Below are 25834 nucleotides of genomic sequence, written 5' to 3'. Positions count from 1 at the left end.
TTTTGTTTATAATTACTTGCTTTTAACTGTTTTTATTGATAATTTTACTATTTCTTGTAAACTACTTAGAGGTTTTCTTGTAGTCAAGTGGTATATAAATATTGTTAAATAAGTGAATTAAGAAGAGAATGGCTGAAATCAAAACAGGTGGGGCTTTTTTTATATATAAAAAGCTGACTTGTCCTGGTAGACTTTGAAGACCCAGTATCACTGTAGAGAGGGAGCCCTGCTCCCATGGACAGAGGGAGTGCAAGGGGCAACATCCAAGGCATATTCTTCTGCCACCCAGCTCTCTTGGCATATTGGCTGCTCATTTGTATATGAGTTGCATCTTTTTTTATCTGAGCAGGATAACGTTTGTCATGTCCTCATTTGCCAGGTGCCATCCCAAGGCAAAGTGAACCGCAAAAAATTCAACACGGGATGAATAAAGCCTTTTGTTTCCTCAAAGGATTTTCAAAAAGTGACCTTTACTCTCAGATGTGGACAGCTCTTGTCATTTCAATTCCAGCAATTACGTTAATGTGCCAAGGGAAGCTGAGTCTCAACGTGAAACAAACATTCTCCAGTACACATGAATAGCCTGTTAAGTCACACTTCCGTTCCGCCACCGGTGACTCAAACAGAACACACAATATTGCATATTTGTTATTGTCTAAGTGAAACGAGATTGTGGGCATCCTCTTCAGTGAAATCCATCAAACATTTATTGTTGCAATAAAACAGAGAGCAGGGGGGGGGGAGAGAGAGAGAGAGAGAGAGAGAGAGAGAGAGGAAGAAGGGATTAATGGTCCATATGCACCAACAAATTCTTCCTCTCCTGAATTCTTAATCTATGTTATACTGCACATGTTTATGTCGTATTAATGTCACTGTGTCTTGTCAACTTCATAACGCACACGGCTGCCACATTTATGCTGGTTCTCTGTTCACCATGCATGGTTTTGCATGAATTGTCCACACACATGAGAAATAGCCACCATTTTGTATATTACTGTAAAAAATCTCAGTATGGGTTCAGCAGTGAGGTGCAGTACTTTAGTTTCTCCCCAAGGCAAATGAATCAGATAACCTGTTTGTTACGAAGGAGTAAAAGGCTATTGGCTGTCCAAATGACTATTAAACAGTCTGAGAGATGTTCATTAGATCTTTTACAATATCATGCAGGAAGTAGATACACCTTCTGGACAGCAGAGTGCTGCTTCTGTGCCCCCAGAAAGGGATGCCCTGCTTGGCAGTGCCATCACCCTATGAAGTCTGAGGAACAGCAGCACACTTTCTCTAATCAGATTAATTTCCTCGCTTTGTAGTGCCTTTTGTTTTGTTAAAGCAAAGTAACATTGCTTTTTAAAAACACATATGAAGTTTTCAACTACAGTCATGCCTATGGATCTCAAACGCCTTGGCTCCCAAACAAATCAGCTCCTGAATGATCAAAACCTGGAAGTGAGTGTTGCAGTTTCTGATTTTCAGAAGCCAAATGTCTGGTGTGGCTTCCGCGGCTTCTGATTGGCTGAAGGATGCTCCAGCAGCCAATTGGAAGCTGCTCCTTGGTTTTTGAACAGTTCTGGGAGTCAAACGGACTCCCAGAATGCATTCTGTTTGAGAAGCAAGGTACCACTGTATTTTAAAAATCTTCCCTTGCTATGTTTTAACAACAACAACAACAACAACAACAACAACAACAACAACAACAAAACATCCTGATCTCTGCAGACAGCATTTGAGACAGCTTCACTTCTTGGAAAGTCCATTGGGCTAGAGAAACACAGAGATACAGGAAAGGTAGACCTGTGTTGGTACAGAATCAATAGATCAACAGAGTGACACAAAGCTTTTGTGGACCTATGATCTAACTTGAGGAGCGGGGGAGATTCTTGCATTTGGAATTGGCAGAAGGGAAAGCACACTGAAGTGTCCCAATTTGCCTTAGTATTTGGCTCCCACAAAAAGCCAATGCACACCCCATGTAATTATTAGTATAAATGAATGAATCCACATGCTTTTAGGTGTCCATTTGAAAAAAGAAAAAAACAATTATGTGTATGCCTTAAAAAGTAATAATATGCGAAGCGATTTTCAGTGCACCAGTGCAGACTTTAAAGATTGCATCTGTTCAAAGGACCCAGAAATGTGCATCCAACAAATCATTAAAATGCAATGAGTATTAAATCTCTTTGGAGAGAAAATGACAGAGCTTTCCCATTTGGAGATCTTCCTGGGAGGCAATATAATTTCCCCATTCCTTTTGAAATGGGAGAAAGGTTCCTTTCTGGGCCCTGGTATGATCTTCCTTCATCTCCAAATGCCTGGTGTGATTGGAAAAAAGTGTAAAGCATGCATAACTTTCAAATGATGCATATGAATGAAGTGCTAAAGCAGGCTTCTGCTTTACTCTGGCTACTCATTCCCTAACAGGTGCCAAAAAGAGCTGGGGAGCTCATATTTGAGTAAGCTGGAAAAAAAAATCTCATCCAAGACAAGTAGACCTCACTTTGTATTTATTATTTCCCTACACTAGTCCACCTCTTTAGTCAACATGTAATAGCCAAGTCTAACAGTCTGCATTTTGACATATTTACAGAGAAGATTGGCAGCCAAATCAACCTTGCTATCTCCCCATCCCAAGATGGAATGACAAAAAGCTCACCGAACAGAGGCATTTAGTTTTATCTGGGAATGGAGAAGGCCAGGATCTTACACGTTTTGCAAATATAGTCAGCTCCGGTTTATAAGTAATTCCCGACAAGCAAGCAACACATAATTTGCCTGAATTATGTCCTTGTATACGGTGGGTGACTAAACTAAATTCTCATATAAATCTATGCTGTCTTTTCTAAAACCTTTTCAGTAAATGCAATGTCCTTGCTAGGAGTGGCCAAATTCATCAAAGCTGAGCCCAAAATCCATGTAGTTTTTATTAGCAGGCTTCCGAGCAGTTTTATGTCCCATGTATTTCAATGGGAAAGACTTCAGCACATCCTTAACTCTCCTGTTGAAATTAATGGGGCTTAGAAGTGTGCAGCTCGTGGCCTATGTGATCACAGGCCAAAGAAGGACAGCGCCTGCCATTCGTCTCCCTCCCTCTGCTGGCACCGTTCCCACCTTCAACCACACTCGCTGTTGCCACTTCTTGCTCTCTGCCTCCAGCCAGGCCTCTGATACACTACAGGGATTACATCTGGTCACTGAAAGCCAACAGGAAATTTATTAGCACTGCCAGGAAGTCTGCTGGCTGGCCCGAAAATGATTTGTTTTCAGAAATTCTACAAAATGTTCCTTTTGTAACTTTTTTTTTTTTGCTGTTGAATATTCTTCAGATATTGTTTCTGTGCCCAGATAGTCGCTGACATATTGCTTTACTGTCCCTAGGTAGAAATAAGCTTCAGAGAGAGAGTGCTTATCTAGACTGGGTTCCTTTCAGCCAGAAGGGTCACTGGAGAGCTGCAGCAGTTTTTCATGCTTGGATTTACTGTATTCAAAAATATGGAAGGTAAGCATGGCAGAGGCACATAGCACTCCTGTCCACAACAAATCCTGCCAAAATCAGACCCCCCCAAATCAGAAGTCCTTTCCCAAGCTCTAAGCTGGCCCTCTGCTCTTTCTTAATTCACACATTAAGTAGGAGAAACACATTACAAAATTCAGAGAGGTCTGAATTTTAAAGGATTGGGGCACTTTTTCAGGAAGGGTGAATTTGGCAAATCTGCATAAAAATACAAGGTAAATTAATTTCCATGCCTTCCTTATGCCTTCAGCAAAAAAAGAAGAAGAAAAAGGGGTCTGGCCTCCCACAGGTGTTTCATTTCCTAGCCATTGCCTGTAATGTGCATGGAAAACTACCTTGTCTGATATACTCTCTTGGCTAAACTTCCAAACTTTTAAAAGTCTGGTGGCCTGAAAGTTCTTTCTTATTTACAGCTACAGGGCAGAATGAAGTGTAAACATTTTAAAACAATAACTTAAAGAAGCATTATTTAAATTGAGCATATTTCCTTAGCTTCAGCATCGTCTAGTTATTTAAGAACTGCTTAAGGTTTAATTTCTTCTGCAGCATGCTTTCTTTTTCCATCTCACTGTTCATCATGGGTCAAAGTCTAAGTGCACATTTCAGCTGGACTGCACAGTTTAGGGGAAGCCTCACCTTCATGCCATCTCTGGCAATTTCCAGGTGCTCTGGTGGGCTCTGATGTGGCTCTGTTTGAACCTGAAGGCTTGTGGCTTTGGGCACCTTGATGACAACATCTCTAAGCATTAGACTGCCAAATGCTCAGAGCGAAGGACGGAAATTGGAACATTCTGGGTTTTTTTATTACATGCTTCCTCTCAGCAACCAGTATTCTCAGTTTTGGATGACAGGATTTTGGTTGACCCAATCAAGTTGATATTATATTCCTATGTAAAGACTTGGGCCCTAATCTGTGTTACCTTAGAAGTTTCTAGTAAGCTTGGGAAATCAGGAAGAAACGTCAGTCTCATAAAGGATAGGACTGCACATGAGCTTCTTGTACTGCCAGTTTGATTCTTTCATGCATTAGTGTGCATTCAGAAGTGGTGGGAGCCATTCTCATTGGCTCCAGCCATACTCTAATGACTACGACATACTTTCCTCTGTTGTGGAACCAGCCTGAAAATGGGGGATGATTCTCTACCATGAGTAGAAGCTGAATGTTGCATGCAACTGCAGGAGAAAGTTGGACAAGCCCAATGTCATCATTTCCTGCCATAAGCAAAGAGAACAAAATGGCGCACACAGCCAGAGTAGTAGTGCACACTAGCCATTAGAGCTCCATTGTTTGGGAAGATGGAAGTCTTTGTGCTGACACTGCTAAAAATCAAATGCCAGAATAGTTTTGGTCTGCAATTGGGTTTACCCTTTAATATCTGCATCAGCTGATATTTAATATACCGAATATACAAAATTATACAAATATATTATATAATAATAATAATAATAATAATAATAATAATAATAATAATAATACAATCCCATTCATTTTTACTTAGAATGAAAGCTTAAGGTATTAAATTGGGCTTACTCCCAATAAATGTGTTCAGGACTGCAGCCTGAATGGTGCAGCAAGATCTTTTAAAGCATTTTCCGTAGCAGGGAATTAGCATTTGGTTTCTGCTTCAGGCATGTGTGTGTGTTTGACTGTGTACAATGTAAGATCCATTTCCGGAAGCAAAAAGCTGAAACTATTATTATTATTATTATTATTATTATTATTATTATTATTATTATTACTATTACTATTAAATTTTGCATACCACCCTATACCTGCAGGTCTCAGGACGATTCACAGGACAAAAGCACAATATAAGAACACAAAATACATAATAAAAACAAAAACAAAAACAACCCAGTAAACCCCACCAAACACATTTTGAAAGGGCATTGAATCAAAAACACATCTTTTTTATTATTTATTTTTAGGTTAATCCTCCTGTCTCACTATCTTCTCTTTCTTCTGTTGCACTTGCATTGGGTGCAATGTTAGTCACATTCAGAGTTTACCCACTGAAATTAATGACTATAACTAACTAAGGTCCATTAATTTCAATGGGTCTACTTCTGAGTAGAAGCTAATTGGAGTCAACCCGTTGTGAGTCTAAGAGGTACTGAAATGGAAGGACTGAGCTCCATAATTAGAGCTGTGTGACAATTACTTTGAACATTTTAGGAAGTCCCACCAACCCTATGCAAACTGGCAGGAAGTGACATGTACACCCCTCCTGGCCCAACTGGCTGGCAGTGCTTCCAGTCATGTCAAAAACCACTTTGGCTGTACCCTAAATCTGTAGTCAATGGGAACAGATCTACCAACTTTCGATTACAATGGTGCTGGAAATGAACAGGTAGCTCTACCCAGTATTAAAAAAAACCGGTTTGCTTATATTACTGCATAATCTCCCCTAATCTCCACTTGAAGAAAGGAAAAAGAACACATCAGCAAACAGTATAATACAATTCTAAATGATTAATTTCTGATTCTGAGCTGTAACAGGAAGGAAGTTGAAGAGGACTGTGGCTGTGTGTGAGTGGGTGGGCAAATATTATCTAGCACCTGCTCATGGAATGACCTTGCAGTCAAACAGCATTAATCCTTGCTGTCCTGATTATAATATAGTTTGAAAAAATAACAGTAGTGTTGGAGGGTCATCTTTGATAGTAGAATGAATAATGGTCGGCTTCAGCTGTACACCTGCAGCTGGTCGTTTCCTTTCAAATGTCAGAGTTCCTCTTCTTTCATGGGTGTCATAATGTGAAAGGTTCCAACAGCAGTGCTTTAACACATTGCAGTGCTTTGTAATGGACATTAGACTGACATTGTTTCCCCCCTCCAAATATTATAAATAATCAAATGCCAGAATCATTCATTTTTATAGATGCAATGTCATTTTTTTAATGATTGGCATGACGTAGGTTTTCTGGAATTATCCTTTGGGGCAGATCATGCAAAGTCATTAAAATTGGCTGTGTGTACAACTCCTTGGCCTTACTCGGTACTCTGCTAAAAGATCACACTAATTAATGGCTCCCCCTAAGCCATTGGGTTACTGTATTCTGGCAGACATGTGCATGAAACCGCACAGACCAACAGAAGCCTAGGCAGGCAAAGTGATTAATTAAACACTTCATTGCAGGGATCACCAACCTATTTAGGCCGGTGGATGTTTTTGGATTTTTGAGGAAGTGCTGCTGGTCACTTCTATTCCTCATAGAGAGACAGAAAGAGTGCACTCACAGATTTAACTTTTCTAAAGGACCTTTATCAAAAGTGGTTATAGTAGAATTAATCAAAGTCTTGAGAAGCACATAGAGCTGGAAGAGGAAATAGTAATCCAAGTTACAGATAAATTCTTGTGGTTGTTATTACTATTACTACTACCCCAATCACTGCTACCACTACTGTTATATTTATTTAATAAATTAATATAAATATGTTATGTTGGTCACATCTTCTAAAACACATCATCATCATGCCTTTCCCACAGATAAAACAGAACAAGCTAAAAACATAGAAAAGGTGTAATTAAACACTAATAGAATTAAAATAGTATAAAAAATCCATTAAACACAGGCAAAGCAAGCCCTTCAACCACCTTTGGCAGACTTATTGAAGCTCAGGCCTATTAACACACAGATAGTGTAATGTTAATTGGAGTGTGATGGACGGACCTTGGGTCTACCTCCTGAAGACCCAGAAGCAATCAGACCCAGGTGGTCTGTCATCCATTCTAGAGGCAGTTAAAAGTTAGAGCCCGACAGTTAAACTGTCAGATGGAGCTTAGAAAGTGCCTAGGCAGGGCAAACCAGATGACTACCCTGAGGGGAAAGTAAGGACCCTGGAAGGGACTGGGAGTGCTTTACTGACTTAGTAGAACAAAATAGCCATTCTAGGAGGCAACAGTTTATTCAGAAGCAGGTTAAAGTGAGAGATTTAAGTAAAGTTTTTAATTATCTCTGTGAAAAGTTTTGACTGAAACACAATGTTGTTCCTTATCAGAGTCATCATTAAGCTGGAACCCTCAATGAGTGTGTTTAGATACCTCTCAAGTGTTACTGATAAGGAAATGTCTAAATCTTAAAATGCTCAAATCCAGTCATGTTAACTAGCTCCCTCCTTTCTTGAGGGAGGTTGCCACAAGGAGTTCAAATAGGTAAAGCACACAATATGATGTAACAGAGCTTACAAATTTAACTTTGGTTACTACAGAATTCCTCAGTCACACAATACATAAATTGTATGATTAGCTATCATGTGGTGCAAAGGTGGGTAGCCTCAGGCCCAGTTTGGGTGTCAAATGTGGCCCCCGGCACCTCTCTTTGGCCCTTGTGACTCTTCCCAGGCCATTCCCCTCCCTAGGCCATTCTTCTCCCCAGGCTGCATCCCTCACCAGCACTGCACACCCTCCTTGAGTGCTTTTCTGTGGCAGGACTGTGTCCTTGAACTGTGACCATTTTGTTTATTTATTTCATAACATCTATATGCCACTTGATTGTCAAAGAACCTCAAAGCCTCTTGCTTGCTTCGGAAAATGTTCTTAGAGGGTACGTGGGTGCGTGTAGAAACCTTTAACTTTGTGTGACCAGAATATAGCCTGCTGCACAGAACTAAGAATCACGTTCATTGCTATGCCAACTTTTGCCTTTGGCTCTGCCCACCACAGCCATGTGACCCTTGAAAGGTTTTCCCCCCACATGGGAGCGTGGTCCTTGGGAACTTGTGAGAGTCAGAGGGTGTGAGTCATTTGCATTGTGGCATATGGAGAGGTGAGTTTTAAGGCGGGGTCTTGGTAACTCCTCCTTCCCTGCATGTCAATTAACAGTGGGGGGGGGGCTTCGATTGGTGGAGGAGGCACTAACAGGAACTGCATGCTCCTCTTCTGTCTGGAACGAGTTGCTGCAAATTCAGATGGGGCACAAGCTTCTGCCCTTTCTCTTTTGCTTTTTAAAATTATTATTTTAGAAAGCTATCTCTGTGGTATTACAGCTTAATGTGCTTGACCACACATTTCTTCCTTATCTCTGTCTTTCTCTGACTCATCTCACATATATAGATGGTTTTGTGTTGAATAGCAAAATATTTCAAGGAAGGGGGCGAAAATGTTTAAAATAACTTTCTGTCTACACACACACGCAAAGTATGCTCCTTTTTTAGCCAGCCTTTATATGATTTGCCATTGACTAGATCTTCCCAATTTCCATTTCCATTTCTCCATCAAACATTCATGATGAAAAATTGCTTCCTACTGAGTATCCATTAGTTACTGACGCTGAGGCTAATAAGCAAACTGTGAGTGCACTAGATAGCAAATTGAAATGAGTCACAAAATACACTTAGCATGCCTTTCCTGTTGGTTCTTGGTGCGTCATTGGTAGAATGCTTGTTCCTTAACAACACGCATATAAAGATCAGCAACATGGCCTTTTTAAAAAAAGCACACACACAACGCACAATGGTCAACAGAACCTCCATTAACAAGGCTAACTGATTTGTTTTTTCTCAAATGAATAATCTCAGTACAGGATGAACCATACCAGACATTACTTTTTACCTAAGATGTTTTCAAGGTCTGCCTGCAAATATACAGTAGTTGTGTGAATGCAATGGGTAACATAAAGTTATGGTCACCTGGGAATAAGAATTCATTGTAGTTCTCTGCTGAATGCAGTCCAGATCTACAGTGCTAGCTTTGGTTTTTATGCAATAGCCTTTAGGTTATAATCCTGGGCACACTACTGAGAAGCAAGACTGAATGCATAGTGGATCAATCAAAATGGAGAATGAGGTGAAAAACCAACTTAATATTTAAGACTAGGAATGGGGAAGAAATTTGACTTGGTTCACATTTAAAGAAGAAGAAGAAGAGTTTGGATTTGATATCCCGCCTTTCACTCCCCTTCAGGAGTCTCAAAGCGGCTAACATTCTCCTTTCCCTTCCACCCCCACAACAAACACTCTGTGAGGTGAGTAAGGCTGAGAGACTTCAGAGAAGTGTGACTGGCCCAAGGTCACCCAGCAGCTGCAGGTGGAGGAGCGGAGACGCGAACCCGGTTTCCCAGATTACGAGACTACCGCTCTTAACCACTACACCACGCTTCCCTCATAAAGGGGAAGCTATGCACCTAATTCATAATTTCCATTACAATGCAAGGACTGAAACACAATTATTGGTTGAACTTGAGAGTTCTATGAAGTTTGCAATGCAATTCAGCAAAGTAAAGTACAAAAATGCAGAATAAAACACACACAAAATCTGAAAGTAACTTAGAACAATGTGTTGTACTGTGGAGAAATTGGCTTGCTCAAAATAAAAATAAAAATGGGTATATTGGGCAGAATTGCATGCAAAAGTGTACATTAGAAGAAAATCCATGCAAAAATGCTGGTTAAGTTTCATGATACTTAAAAAATAAAATAAAATGCAAACTCATGTGGAAATGTGAAGAACTGAACTTCTCCACTGGAAAAATGAGAAATGGAGAGGTAGAAAAATTGTCCTATTTGCCAATCCCTGCTTTGGGTAAATGTGTTGCAGACTTGGCTGTAATTTATTACTTGGAAACTTAGTGATGGTTGGAGTCATTTAACCCTAACCATCCCCATCCTAAATACATTTGTCCAGATGTTTGTGGTATTCCCACTGTCACTGAACAGATGATTGTCAAGAAGGAAAAGGGGATTCTGCCGGGAACCTCTGACCCCTCTGGACAACATGCTTTAGGCCAGCGGTGTCAGGTAGAGGGGAAGGAGGGGGCTTCAGCTCCCCCAATATTTTTGGGCAGGAGGCAGCACCCCCCATATTGAGGGGGCCGCCCACCCCCTGCTGGGCACCCTCTGCATGCCCCAGCCCCAACCTCCGCCCAGGAGCCAGGCAGTGGCTGGGATGAGCGCAGGAGATATTTGCTTTGCTCGTTCCAGCCACAGCCCAGCAGCCCGGCAGCCCGGTGGGGGCTGGGACGAGCCTCCGCGCATCCCACCCTTGCCCACCACATGCTGGGTGGCATCATATGATGCATCACGTGACACATCACATGATCACGCCCCCTCAAGGGGCAAGTTTAGGCTACCTCATATTACACCCTGCACATTTCTGCAAAGCAACTTCTTACGTCTATAGTCATGGCAATCCACTTCAGGAAAGCCTTTTGCCCCATTCAAATTACTATTCACTTGACTGTGGTGCTCAGATGCAGTCTCAAGAATGTTTTGTATAACTATGCCCCTTTTTAACTTGAATTCAAGTCCTATAGATTTTCTCTGGATGCAAGCATACCCATCTTCCCATTATATCAACATAACACCCCATATATGGCTGTAATATGGACTGCATTGACTTCTTCTTCAGGCTTCAATGTGTTTAGACTGCAATCTTAATAAACTTCTTTTTCTCTTATCTATGTATCATTAAGAAGCAATGACACCTTTATTGCTTTTTGCAACTCAGAAGCATTATGATTTATCATAGTTCAGTGCTGGGCTTTGTGATGTTTGCTCTTTAGTTTCTTACACCATGCTAATTGCAGGGGGAACTGGAGCAAAGCACATTTGCCTTCTTTTATAGCGGCAGTGGCTAGGTAGAGCCTATTAATATTCAACAAGGAACAGATGGGTGAAGCAAAATATACTGATTAGTATCTCATGGAAAAGAAAATCCGTGTGCATGCAAACAATGCCTCTGTGTGCCATCTGTATGATCTAAATTTGTGGGAAGTCATGAGTGCTAAGAAAATGAAGCATTTTTCCTTGAATAGAACCTGGATTGAGATTTGAATATGCATCAAGGAGAAAATGTATAATTTCCAACATCTATTGTAATCAACCAAAAAAGCATGCTGCAATGTCTTTGAATGTACTTTTTACCCCTGTGACCTGAACTGCCTACCCTGTAAAAGAATTGGTTTTCTTTTTCCAACTGGAATTGTAGATTGTAGGAGATGTAGAAAATCTCCACTCCCACCCCATAGCACCTTAAGAGTATTTATTTTATTTAAAAGCAACTATAAGCATTTTAATGAGGGTGAAAGAGGAGAGCGCAAAATATGGTCTGAAGCTCAACATCAAAAAAACGAAGATCATGGCCACTGGGCCCATCACCTCCTGGCAAATAAAAGGAGAAGAAATGGAGGTAGTGAGAGATTTTACTTTCTTGGGCTCCATGAACACTGCAGATGGTGACAGCAGTCACGAAATTAAAAGACGCCTGCCTAGCAATTACAAACCTAGACAGCATCTTAAAAAGCAGAGACATCACCTTGCCAACAAAGGTCTGTATAGTTAAAGCTATGGTTTTCCCAGTAGTGATGTATGGAAGTGAGAGCTGGACCATAAAGAAGACTGATCGCCGAAGAATTGATGCTTTTGAATTATGGTGCTGGAGGAGACTCTTGAGAGTCCCATGGACTGCAAGAAGAACAAACCTATCCATTCTTAAGGAAGTCAGCCCTGAGTGCTCACTGGAAGGACAGATCATGAAGCTGAGGCACCAATACTTTGGCCACCTCATGAGAAGAGAAGACTCCTTAGAAAAGACCCTGATGTTGGGAAAGATTGAGGGCACAAGCAGAAGGGGACGACAGAGGACAAGATGGTTGGACAGTGTTCTCGCAGCTACCAGCATGAGTTTGACCAAACTGCGGGAGGCAGTGGAAGACAGGAGTGCCTGGCATGCTCTGGTCCATGGGGTCACGAAGAGTCGGACATGACTAAATGACTAAACAACAAGAACAACATAACCATTTCAATATCTCTAAGCTGTAGTAGTGGCGCAGTGGTGGAACTCTGAGAATCTCTTTGCTCAGAATCGTTCTACTAACCTTTCTACATCAGTGGTAGCAGCTTAGAGCCATGTGGAATTGGTTGCATGCCTGTGTGAATGGTATATTTAACGCTTCTGTCCCACAGGATCTAACAAGTGCCCCTTACCACCACTATATTTTAATCAGTGGACCACTTAAATGAAGCTTTGATTGATTAATAGGTGGGTACAAATTTCAATCCATGAGTTAAGGGAACACTTTGAGGCTACTTTAGTTTTCATGTGTCATTGGGTACATTTGGGCATCACAGTATACCATAAACCATGGCTTACTGTGAATGAGCAGGGTGTGGCATATGATGTCCAATAGCCAGCATGGTGTAGTGGTTAAGAGCGGTGGACTCATAATCTGGTGAACTGGGTTCGCTTCCCCGCTCCTCCACATGCAGCTGCTGGGTGGCTTTGGGCTAGTCACACTTCTCTGAAGTATCTCAGCCTCACTCACCTCACAGAGTGTCTGTTGTGGGGGAGGAAGGGAAAGGAGATTGTTAGCCGCTTTGAGACTCCTTGGGTGTGTGTGTGTGAAAAGTGGGATATCAAGTCCAAACTCCTCCTCCTCCTCTTCTTCTCTTCTTCTTCTTCTAGCTCCCATTGGCTCCCACAACCCTTGGCTTGCCATGATGTCCAAAGCAGCACTTGTGGTTTGTTTCACTCGACCCACAATCAAGAAGCCAAGAACAAACCTTGTTTGGAGAGAACCAAATCCATTAGCACCTTGTGCTATGGTATGTTGTGGTATGTTGCTCCCACTCATGCTAGTGAAGAAGCACTGTTGAGTAATCAGGCTGCATGCACTTGAACACTGCTGATACACAGTAAACCAAGGACTATATGATCTGAAAACAGAGATAATGTATGTGCTTTTGTAACCCATGAATTATTATTATTTAAATAACAGCTTGTCATGCCATCCAAACTTGACAAATGGTGGTTAATATTAACTCTGGTTCATTTGAAGCAAGCCAACTTCAAACTTTGGCTTATGAAGTTGGCATGCTTCAATGAACTATAGTTAAGATGAACCACAATTAAGGGTTCATATTTAATGCTTACCTGTGATTAATCAAAATCAGAATGAGAAGCTTCCACACTCTTCCTTGTGGCCATCCCTGAAGGAGGAGAGGGGAGAACAAGGCTCACCTTGGCTCATTTTCTTCATGCTAAACTATCATTTAACAAGGTGTTGAAATGCACGTATAGTAACTAACTTAAGAACAATGGATGAGCTTCAAATGGGAGTATTAGCCTCATTCTCCATTGTTGAAACTTAACATTTCATGCACTATAGCAAAATGGCTTTCATTGGGGTTATTATTTTTTAAAAGTTTATGGCAAGTAACAATACTCCTGAACTCCTTGCCTCTGCTTATGGTAATATTGGGCAGCCAGTTTTATGTATTTTAAATAGGATATACATGTCCTGTATATGTTTAAGTACTGGTGCTTGTTGTTGTTGTTACATAGGATCATATTATTATTATTTTGGGTCATACGTGGATACAGAAATGCTAAGAAATGTGAAAACGAAAGAAAAATGCTCCACAAACAGTTTTTGCTCTCATGAACGTTAATGTACGTTGTTCTAAATGAAGAATCTGGTTTGTTCTAATTTTAGTTAACATTTCGTTAACATCTGAAGCATTTTTAACATTTGTTCACCTCTCCCAGAGGGCCACATGATATGCTTACAGCTCTTTGCCAGGAAATTTCATGAGAGACTAGGTCTGCAGCGGAGCCCATTTCTAGCCCACATTTATATACTTCTGTTTCCAACTCATGTGTCCGGCCAGGTCATTGGACAGGAAGATGATGTTGGCTGGAGGTTTCTGGGAGGCATCCTGCTACTATTTTCATAATAACCCACAACCCTTGCAGCACTGCCAGTGGAGTTCCCAGCTGTAAGCAGCTGCAGAATTGGAACAATGTAGGTAACTATGCTGAAAACTAATATATATTTAGCAATTGCACTGGTGATGTTGAAGCTGTGGCCCTTCGGATATTGCCGATACACAGCTCTCATTATTCCTGACCGTTGGCTAGGGTGTAATGGGAGTTGAAGTCAAACAATATCTAGAGGGCCACAGAGTCCCCATCCATGGGTTACACTGAATTGAGTGACAAAACACTTTGGTTTAGCTGTTCGTGAGCTGCTGAAATGCCTTTAGCAGTTCTGAAGGGCAGCAACCAAGAAATCTCTCTGCAGCAGTCTGAATTTGACAAAGGTAAGCATAAGATGGTGCTCTTGATTGACTTTTTAGAAATTGTAATGGGACATAGGAGTGAAATCTGTCTCTCAACAGGGGCCATTTGGGGTTATAGCCAGCACCTTTATTTAAACCTTGGTGATATAGCAGGTATATTTTTGATGTAGATGAATTATGCATCTGGTGATCTGCCACAATATCCATTCACAAGTGGATATTCACAAGATTACAAATGCATAATGAACAGTACCCACAAAATATGCTGATCTCTAGTGATAACGGAAGGCCATTTTTCTCTGTCTCTCACAAGTTTTGCAAACCACCATTTGTTTCAAAGTGCCAAGTCACTAAACAAGGTAAGGTTTGGGACCACAGGGTAAAGGGTGACTAACAATTTGTAACAACAACAACAACAACAACAACAACAACAACAACAACAACAACACCCTGGGTAAGCTCTAGAGTCTAAGGCATCAGGATAGGGGTCAGATGGAAGAACTGGGTGTTGCCAGTATACAGTACAGGCAAATGGCAAGTATCCATGCTATCTAGCCCAGTGGCCTCAATGAATGAATATGGGATGGAATGAAGACCTTGATGACCTCAGCAGAGGGATTAATGAGCAACTGACTCATCAATATTTTGAGGGGTGTTGCTTGCAGCTAGAAATAGGAGAACAGTTACCTGGACACCTGCCAGATCTTGTAATAATGTCATCAGTGCATGTGGCACCTTCATCGTGTAGTTTCTGTCATATGCTGAAGATGTGTCTCTTCGCTGTGTTGACAACTAAGACACATGTTTTCAGGACCTACCCATTTCCTGTGACTGTAAATTGTTTTTTTTAAATAGATTTTACATTGTTGTAACTTGTCCTGGGACCTGATGGTGAAGGACAGGTAATAAATTGAATAATAATAATAATAATAATAATAATAATAATAATAATACAGTGTGATAATACAGTGTGTAGACCCAATAATATGTGTGTTGACCCAATTTTGGGATTGGTAATAGTGAAACTATTCACATCAATGAACTGTAGCAGGGATGCAGAACAATATTAGCAGAGTCTGAAGCAGTGGGAAAGTTTGCACAAGAATTTCCAGTGCTCTGGGGAATATTTTAACAAGTCACATGAATTGACTAGACTAGAGGGAAAATCAAGGTTGGAAGAGAACACAGCATTTTAGGATAATGAACTTGTGCTACCAAGACCTCTTGTCCTTACATATGATTTGGGAAAGTGTGATGTCTTGAAGATGACTCACGGAATATGGATTTTGAATAATCTTTAAGTAGTTTCTCACAGACGTAAAATACATTTTCATCAGGAAAAGGGACACAGAGGCAGATGTAATCATCATGATTAGGAGCTGCTGCTTCTTCTTCTTCTTCTTCTTCTTCTTCTTCTTCTTCTTCTTCTTCTCACCACCAAGTTCTACTAGAGCTCATTAAACTGTGATGAGCAGACCAACAAGGATGTCGCTGCAGCAGAAGAATAATGCTCTGCTTGTTAAAGGGGGGGGGACATGGCAGTTAATAAACCCACATTAAAAAGCAAGTTTTGTTCCAATGGCTCTCAACATTCAGTCAAGTATATTTTGTTAAAAAAATCAACTGCTGATTCCTGTTGGAAAAAATATATACAAATGCTGCTTTGAAGAGAGGATTATGCAGGATTCAACTTGTTTTGTTAATTAATTTTCCCTACGTAACAGCAGAAAATCACTGGTAGGGAACTTTTAGTAAACTAAGAGCACAGACCATTAAGATTGGATTAAATTTAGATTTTAAACCCACATGATTCTCGGTCTGCCTCCCTCCTCTTCTGCATCATGTTGACTCACAATTTTTTTTAAAAAAATCCCTTCCAGGAGTGAATAGCCAAGAACAAAAGCAACATCCCCCCCTTTTCTTGGTTCCTTGTTCTTTACAATGAAACGTATAAATTGACAAGATGGACATGATGTACATATAAAATGGCAGTAGGTCATTTAGTGCCATTGCACATATTTCAAACTATGACCTTGTAATTAATAAAACCGGCTTGCACCTGATTTTGAGCTGCTGTTATTTGGATTAATTAAGAAAATGAAAACAAACCTTTGGACCAGAAAATGGCATCCTACTGAAAGATTAGGAGCATTCACTGAAGATTAATATGGGATGGAAAGCGAAGTTCCTACAGAGAACAAAAATGAGGATATTTTCAATCAAAATTCTCCCATAAACCAGATAGTCTTTGTGAATGTACTAACAATGCCATCTTATTACTTGTCTCACTAGCAAATCAGTGGTTCATGAGCTACAGCAACACCAGTGATTCTTTCCCATTATGGTGGTGTGCCTGGGTGGTGTCAGGCCGCTGTAATAATAATAAAATTTTATTTATATCCCGCCCTCCCCAGCCAAAGCCAGGCTTAGAGCGGCTAACAACAGTAAAAGTAACACAGTTTACATAAGAAACTTGCATGGCTGCTTGCCAAGAACATACAAAGACAAGGAAAAGTTTCTTACCATCCGCTTTTTATTCAATATTTACAGAGAGAGGCTTGGCCATTCCTCTGATTTAGAAGTTTTTTGTTTGTTTGTTTCATTTGCTTAACAAACAAAACAAAACAAAACAAAACAAAACAAAACAAAACAAAACAATACCCCAACTAGTTTTCAATGAACGGCTTACAATAAAAAACACATAGCAATAATTCATTTACAAGACAACAATATAAACAATTTCAGTGCAGCAGACAAGAAAATGATAAAAAAACTCTATATGTAAAAATTATATGAAATAAAATGTTTATATGTAAAATATGTAATAAAATGAAATAAATAAATGAAACGCACAATAAAATTGCATGAACTTTTTCCCCATGGAGAGAGCAGGATTATACCCTTCTGACAACAATGGACCTGCTAGCAATGCCTTGTGGTAGCCATGGATTCAGCCTCAATGTGAAAGGCGGGCTATGTGTGATGTAAACAGAGTACAAATGGCAGCATGTATGGGTGTGCAAGAGTCCACAGTCATCAACACCACATATGGAGAGGACATATTGTGGCTAGTGTGTGAACGGGCCTTAAAATCCAACAATGACAGATCATATGGCAGGCAATCTATGCCACTGTACTGTCCAGACAAGAATATTTTGTGTCTGTTATTTGGGCTGGAAATTGCTAGAAACTCACAAAGTTGCATAATTCCTCGGAAATGGTTTTTTTTTTCATATTTAAATTCTCAAATATGTATGTGCGGCAGCCTCCTTGCAAAGCTAGACAGGAAGTCTGGGGAAGCCCAACATACTGCTCCACACCTATTAGCTGCTCATCTGAGGTATCAGTCCCCTAATAAAAAGACCAGTGTCTGCTCAACTTTTCAAAATTGTATTTATCCAGACAAATATTGATTCTGTGTTTTGACAGGCCTACCTGGAAGGGCGGAAATGAAGTAATCTGCAAATCCGAGTTGACCTGAGAATGTTTGATTGCTCGATTAACAGACGTCTCAAAGGCATTCAAGCAAAGTTAAAGTTATCACCAGTATTCCTGCATGCACTCGACGACATTTTTCCAAAGCAGAACTTTATAAGATGCCAAATGTAAAGCTATGACTCAAATCCTAAAATACGAATAGCTGCTCTCATACACATCAAAGAAAACATATAACCCAGGAAACCTTTGGCTTCCCAAACATTTTCTGTAATTTCAGACACAAATATGACATTTATAGTTTGGCCAAACAAGTATTTCCTAATTAGTAAAGTCAATTACCATTACATATTCCCCACCCCGCCACCCCTCCTGCAAAACCTGGCATTACTGCAAAAAGAAAGGCCGTGTGCAACAGTTATTCCATATCCTGAAACTTCCTGGCACCATGCACATTTCTTTATATGGGGCTGTTGACTGTTTGCTACATGGCAATGGTATTAGTCACCATCACAAGGTTCCATTTTCAGAAGTGGTCTAGAGTTAAAGAATTCATTCCGCTTCCTAAAGAAAACCCCTCACTGACCTAAATCTGTGTGTTGCTATCACCCTGCAACATTAGCCCAAGTTTACTGACAACTGTGGCATTTTCCTTTGAGATGTCATACTGTATATACCTACCTACAGCCAAGTAGAGCTCGGGTGAAAAAGTTATAAGAGAGCATGTGTGTTTATTCAGCTGGTGGGAAACTGAAAGCAGGACTCAATGATTAATCATATAAAGATTGGAATGATGGGTGGCTGGATAAAAAGGTAGTTTGAAACAAATGGTTTGAAATCACACAGAAGAATAATTGGTTTCTCTGCCTGCTATTACCAGTGCCTGTAGGTGGAGAAAAACAATCTGGCAAAGGCTGTTCGTTGATAGAAATCTAAAATTTCTATTATAAGTCAAGCATAAAGCAAGCAAAGAATTTATTGCGTATGGCTTGGGTCCAGATTCGCCATGTGTGGAACTCTGTTGATGGGACTAGGGCTGGTGTTGAGGCTCAGTATCGTTGCCCAACCCGCAGTCGGGAACCCGCTGAGAAGAACTCCTTTGACTTGCCCCTCCTCTTCCCCACTGCATTATGCTTGTTCACCTGGCTCTTGCTCTGGGCTGTAGTGGAAAGATAAAACTGCCACTGCCTGTGCTCCCATTGACTCTATCTGAGAAGTAAGCAGGTGGTAGCAACACTGAGGCCAATGAACAGCAGCAGCTGCCAACAATGGCAGCAAGGAAGTAGCCTCACTGCCAACTCTTGGCAGACGATGGGGAAAGTGATTTTCACCAATTTCTCTTTTCCTCCATACTTCCCCAAATCTGAAGCTCTGGAGGTGGAATGGAGGACTGCGGAGGGAAGAGGAGATTGGTGAATATCCCCTTTCTTCTTCCTTCTCCAATGCAGCTGCATAGCGTGGGTTGCCAGTGCCCGGGGATGCATGGAGGGAGGGAAACAGAAAGAGTATGCATGCACATTCAACTGCCTAACAGCATCTGCTGCAGATCAGAGCTGCAGAGATAAGAAAAGAAGAGTTGTTTCATTGTGTGCAGAGCTTGCTTCCTGGTTCGCATGGAACTGCTTCAATAGGAGTGTCTGCTGCATCTCAGTGCCTTCTTCCATTTGATGAGCAGCAAATCTGTCTCCAGCCTTTTACATGGATGGATGGATGGTTGAATGGATAGCTAGACAGATTTATGGCTATGTATCACACCTTGTCCAAAGCCATTTTTTCCAGTTCCCACAGCTTAACATGTAAGCCCATGGCCATTTCCTCACATTTAAGTGCTATTACTTCCAATTATCCATTTTTCTAATGTACGTTTTCTTTTTAATAAAAAAAAATATTGCTTTCTTTATATTTTTCCGAAAGTAAAGTAAAGCATAGACAAATCCAGGCACAAGCAGTTATAAAGGACACTATTTTAAAATGTACATGGAGGCGGGGGGCTACATTTGTTTAGCTGATGCTAAATGTCTGTGGTGGCATCATGGTTGCTTGTACTAAACACTTCCTTGCTAGAGTCTCAAGGTTAGGCTGTAAAAAGAGTCTTCAGGGTCTTCTCATTTTCCTACCCAAAGGAAAGCATGGCGTGGATTCAATTTATTCACCAAACAGTCTTTCGGAAATTGTTGTTGTTTAGTCGTTTAGTCGTATCTGACTCTTCGTGACCCCATGGACCAGAGCACGCCAGGCACTCCTGTCTTCCACTGCCTCCCGCAGTTTGGTCAAACTCATGCTGGTAGCTTCGAGAACACTGTCCAACCATCTCATCCTCTTTCGTCCCCTTTTCCTTGTGCCCTCCATCTTTCCCAGCATCGGGGTCTTTTCCAAGGAGTCTTCTCTTCTCATGAGGTGTCCAAAGTCTTGGAGCCTCAGCTTCACGATCTGTCCTTCCAGTGAGCACTCAGGGCTGATTTCCTTAATAATGGAGAGGTTGGATCTTCTTGCAGTCCATGGGACTCTCAAGAGTCTCCTCCAGCACCATAATTCAAAAGCATCAATTCAGCCTTCTTTTTCGGAAATTAGGAACCATCAATCCTTTGTTCATGGATGGCTTGGTTTCAGGGGTGCCATCTCCTTCTCAGGATTGTGGGTGCCTGCCACCACAATGCAGATGTGTGACATCACAGGCACACACCTCTTCCTCCTCCTATCCACAGCCAGCATGTCTGAGCCGCCCCCTCAGGAAAAAGGTGCCTTGTTTGCTGGCTGTGAAGGGCGGAGCTGAACTGCTTCTCTCTCGGAGGCAGCATCACTGCCGCCAGCCAGCTTTTCTCATTGACTTTGTGGGTGCCCTGCCCCCACAATTATATTATTGTGGGTGCCCAAGCACCTGCAGCCTCCTGGAGTTGGCTCCTATGCTTGGTTTCACCCCAGAATGTTCCTTCCCTTTCTCTCTGTTGTACCATATTTAAAAGCAAGCAAGCAAAATGGAACTAAATCCTTCTTCTATTGGTTTTTTGCAAGCAGAAGGACACTCCACTTCAGACTGCTTAACAGGCTGTATTAGCACTGGACCAAATCACATCACTTGCTAATGATGTCAGCAGGATCTTTCTCTGCTGGATGATAGCCGAGTTTTTTTCATTATTTTTTTTGCAGGCTCTTGTGAGCTCATTTTTCCAGGATTTGAATTTCCAGACAAATACTCTGTCCAGCTCCATTCCTAATGTCATCATCTTATACTTTTGAGAAATAAAGTTCGGGCCAAGGACACATTCTTCATTATCTTCAAGGGAATCCATTTTGCCTGTCTGCACATAAATCTGAGCAGCTCCATTAACTTGTGCCTGGGCTTACATGATGACTCTTGTTCATGTTTCTCGTTCTGGATGGGAAGCTGCAGCAATCGGTCCCTCACTGGTGTTCTTCTAGCTGAATATATATATATATATACACACACACACATATATATATATATATATATATGCCAAATGTGCTATCATAAGTAGGGACAGACAACCTGTCAATTTTGGTTTTCCTCAGTTACTCATTTTCCTAGTCACAAATTCAGTCCTCCACATTGCTGAAGTAATTCGCAACTTTAATTTTTGAAGATCCTTGCGAAAATTCACCAGTATGAATTTCTCCTAATATATACATTTTTGTATTCAGTTTTCATTAATATATATATTTTTGCAAGCACATTTAGCTCATATAATACATGTTATTTCCACTAATGTATGCATTTGTAGATGTGCTTTCCCTCAAATATTTGCATTTCTTTTTTACACCTTGTTTGGTTTGGCAACTTTAGCACAAAAAAGAGAAGTGTTAATTTCAAATGATAATTGTGTTCCAGTCCCTGTACTGATTCAAAACATGTAAATTAAGTAGTTTCAAATTAATACGCAAATAAAATTACATTTCTCCCTCATCCCTAAGACAGGAAGGGAAATAGTTTCCAAATGCTCAGAGGCAGCCATTGCTAAGTCCTTGCCAAGAAAAGGATGTGGAAGACCATATTTCTTAAAAATATCTATCTGCTGTTTTTATAGTCCTGCTGGAAGCTTCTCATGAAGACAGCTAGCATGACTGAGATATCCAGTACACACAAAGGACTGTGTTTAGACAGAGGAAAAATAACAATGATAGGGCTGCTCCCCTGGAAATTATTTCAAATGGCATGATCTGCAAACCTCCACTCTTATATTTAAGCTACTTCAGTTTACTACAAGATTGAGAAAGCTGTTGCCCTCCAGATATTGCAGGACTACAGCGCTCATCATCCCTGGCCATTGGTCATGCAAGCTGGGGCTGATAGGAGTTGTAGTCCAGCAACATCTAGAGGACCACTAGTTCCCCACCCCTGGTTTGCAGTTAACTATTGTAAAGTACAAGTAGGCCAGCTCAGCACTTCCAGTGTGGTGTAGTGGTTAAGAGTGGTAGTCTCGTAATCTGGTGAACCGGGTTCGCTTCCCCGCTCCTCCACATGCAGCTGCTGCTGGGTGACCTTGGGCTAGTCACACTTCTCTGAAGTCTCTCAGCCCCACTCACCTCACAGAGTGTGTGTTGTGGGGGAGGAAGGGAAAGGAGAATGTAAGCAGCTTTGAGACTCCTTCGGGTAGTGATAAAGCGGGATATCAAATCCAAACAACTCTTCTTCTTCTTCTTCTTCTTCTTCTTCTTCTTCTTCTTCTTCTTCTTCTTCTTCTTCTTCTGTCATTCTGGACATCTGTCAGATGTGGTCATCTGCTAGTCTGCAACAGGCAATAAGAATGATAGTGATTAAATGGCCCAGGTGATGAGAAACCCAGAAAACTGCTACCAGCCAAGTAATTGGTAATAGTGTGCGGGATCAACATATAGTCTGCCTTGATATGGCACAGGTTGCTGTGTTCTTAATTACCATGAGGTCCAGCGAATCCAAATGGGATGCAGAATTCAGACTTTATGGATCAAAAGACTATTCTGTCCCACAGTTACAGCTGTTCGAGGAATTTGATTTATGAGAGAGTAGCTCTTCTACTTCTCCAAATCTTGTGATACACTTCTCAGTTCAAACATACAAAAATGCCTCAGAATATGTATTTTTAGGACAATATTAAATATATATTGAAAGATAGCCACAGCAGACCCTGGGGCCTTCCAATGGTTTGACTTTACCCCTGATAGCACACTCCTTCATTGTCTTTTGAGGCAGACCGGTGCCAACATGCCTACCCTGAAATACATTCTATATGTTTGTGTTGATTGTCTTTTTATGGCAGGTTATTGTAGAAAAGGAATGGGATGTATTTATGAATGAACAGAAACCAAATTGACATGGACCAGAAAAAGACCAATCTCTCCATCCCTAAACAATGACTGTGTGTGTGTGTGTGTGTGTGTGTGTGTTTCATTGTGACTGTTTAATGGCATTCAGCTGGCTTAGTTCTTTAATTAAAATGTCACTCTATTCATAGATGCCTTTTCCCAAGGACAGCATGTCATAACAGACTGACAAGCAAAGCACAAGGCGAGGGAAAGCCGCTGAAACACACATGGAATCTGACAGTAAACAATTATGTCCAATAATGTTTTTCTAAGAACTAACTATTCTGTCACTGTAAAAATATTACAAACAAAATCTAAGCTGACTGGCTGTGGGTCAGGTATAGGTCTTGAATGCCTCCTTCAGGCTATGGAAAAATGATGAAAACAATGTCCAGATGTGAAGTGGAGCAGTAGTTTCCCCATACTCAACTTGTTGCCCATGTGCTGCTTAACATTATATGAATAGGGATCTCAATATGACAAGGCGGCATGTGTATGTGTGGCGGGGGTGGGGCTCTCTTGAATGGTCATTTGCCTTGCATAGGTACATGCTGTTGCTATTTGGTGTGAATTATGTGAGGGCAGAGGTTGGTTCTCCTACAATTGTGATGTGGGTCACATTTGTCTCAGAAGAGGCTGAAAAGTATGCACTTAGTATGCATATTGTGCTTTTGATCTTCAAAGGGTTTGCAGAAAAGCGGAACCCTGCAACACATATCTTCTTAAAATAGATTAGATGTGATTAGTCGATAGTTTATGAACAGCTATGAAAATTGGTTTGGCCCAGAGTTCCTTGTACAAAGAAGTAGGTTACATACATGTAGTTGCACATGAGAATCTTTGAAGTCTGTTTGGTTTGTAGTCTTGATTCGGCATATAGGGCATCAATCAAAAGGGCCATGCACAGAAAGATGATCTGTATGTTAAAGTTTATTTCAGGGACAAAATGTATCCTGGCTAAATGTGGGAAGTGTGGGACTTTGGAAGGTATTCAGACAGTTAAAATGTCATTTTTTTAACCGTGCAGTTCTACAGATGTTTGCTTAGAGTAAGTCCCATTGAATTAAGTGGCACTTACACCCAGGAAAGTATATTTAGAATTTCATCTTAACATAGCAATCGGAACTACCTTAGAGTTTAATGGAGTGGGAGTTGGATTTGAAGAAGGTATTCCTCCATGATGCAGACCTCCCTCTTCTGCCTGCTGAACGTGGTAGAATCTGCCAACAGGAACCCTGAAATGGGTTCTGGGCAGCGCTGGCCTAAGACATTTTGGCCCCAGAGGTGGACCTCTAAATTGCCCCCCCCCCCATGCAAGGGAAGAAGGGGTGAAGGAATATCTACATTAGAACAAGTGAGGGGAGGAGAGAAAGATCAACATCAGGATCTGCTGTCCTGGTGGATGCTGCCATCTAAGGCAATTGCCTCACTTTGCCTCATGAGTGAGCCATCCCTGGTTCTCGGACAGGGAAGGGGGGGGGAGCTGAGCCTGGCATTAATGCCATCACACAACACCATCAGGCTCCATTTGGGCTCAGTTGCTGCTCAGTTGCCATGAAGTTCACTGGGTGACTGTTATGGACTGAAGTTCCCACCCTGGGCCAGCAGGGGGATACTGTAGATAGTTTTCACTCAGGTCCATATATGCAAATAAGGGATTGAAAGTGACGTTCAGTGATTGGATAGTTACAGAAAATGGTTACTGTTGCGTTCTAGTGGAGCTCTATATAAGCAGGCTGGCTGAACCCTTCAGGTCAGTTCTGTTCTGGCCTGTGAATAAACAAGAGCTGTTTGAAGAATCACTGTGTCGTCTGATATGTTCACCCACAACTTAACAGTGACCATGGGCTAGTCCCTGCTAGTCCTGGCCAGCATGCTTGATTGCAGATATGGCAGTGGCTCCAGTCTTCTGCAGCTTAGTTACTTCATTACTTTAGACTTTTAGCGTTCTAACCTCCAAACCTCAGGGAGGCTAATAGCATTTTTTAAATATAAAATAAAATCAGCACAAACAGAAATACCAGATAATTCCCAATTACCAGCTACTTTCAAAATGCACATTGCTTTTAGTGAGACAAGAGTCTCCCCCCTCCCATAAGTAAAACAACACGTGCAATTATTCGAGAAGCTCAAAACCAGCCAGAAAACGACAGCAACAAACTGCTGGGCTATTGTCAAAGGGTCATAATAGGATTGGAGCAGAACACAGAATAAAGCTAAAAATATATCATAGTATATTGTGGAAATGTCAGAAGCAAGCACAACTGTTCTTGTGGGACTTCCATTAGCGTATGTCCTATAACAGAATAATCTGTGGTGTGATTTGTAGTCTTCTTGAAGCAGTCTGGGAACATCTCTCTGTTGTCTCATGATCTAACCCTCATGCAAGGAAAAGGAGCTACAGTAGGAGGTGGCATGTCTGTGGAGCCACTTCGTTGCCAAACAGATGCCAACTCTGATCTCCTGACAGGAGGCAAGGTAGGGAGTGGAAGAGGAGGACGTTGCAAGGCCTCTCTTCCCCCCTCACCTAGCCTAAGAGGTTATCTGTGGCAACACCAGCCTTTCCATTA

General features: G+C 41.2%; 1 long non-coding RNA gene across 2 annotated transcripts in view; it reads left to right on the top strand.

Annotated features, from left to right (window-relative positions):
• The first annotated feature begins 8187 nt into the window (after positions 1-8187).
• Positions 8188-25834, top strand: part of LOC309529170 — a 37211-nt gene continuing 19564 nt past the window's right edge. For both annotated transcript variants that reach the window (XR_014218107.1, XR_014218108.1), the window contains exon 1: positions 8188-8278. This is a non-coding gene — a long non-coding RNA (uncharacterized lncRNA). The remainder of the gene's footprint in view (positions 8279-25834) is intronic.

Source organism: Podarcis vaucheri, assembly GCF_965113315.1.
Source record: "Podarcis vaucheri genome assembly, chromosome: 3".
Lineage (NCBI taxonomy): Eukaryota > Metazoa > Chordata > Lepidosauria > Squamata > Lacertidae > Podarcis > Podarcis vaucheri.
The sequence above is the reverse complement of the archived record's forward strand: the minus strand, read 5'-3'. Positions and strand labels throughout refer to the sequence as shown.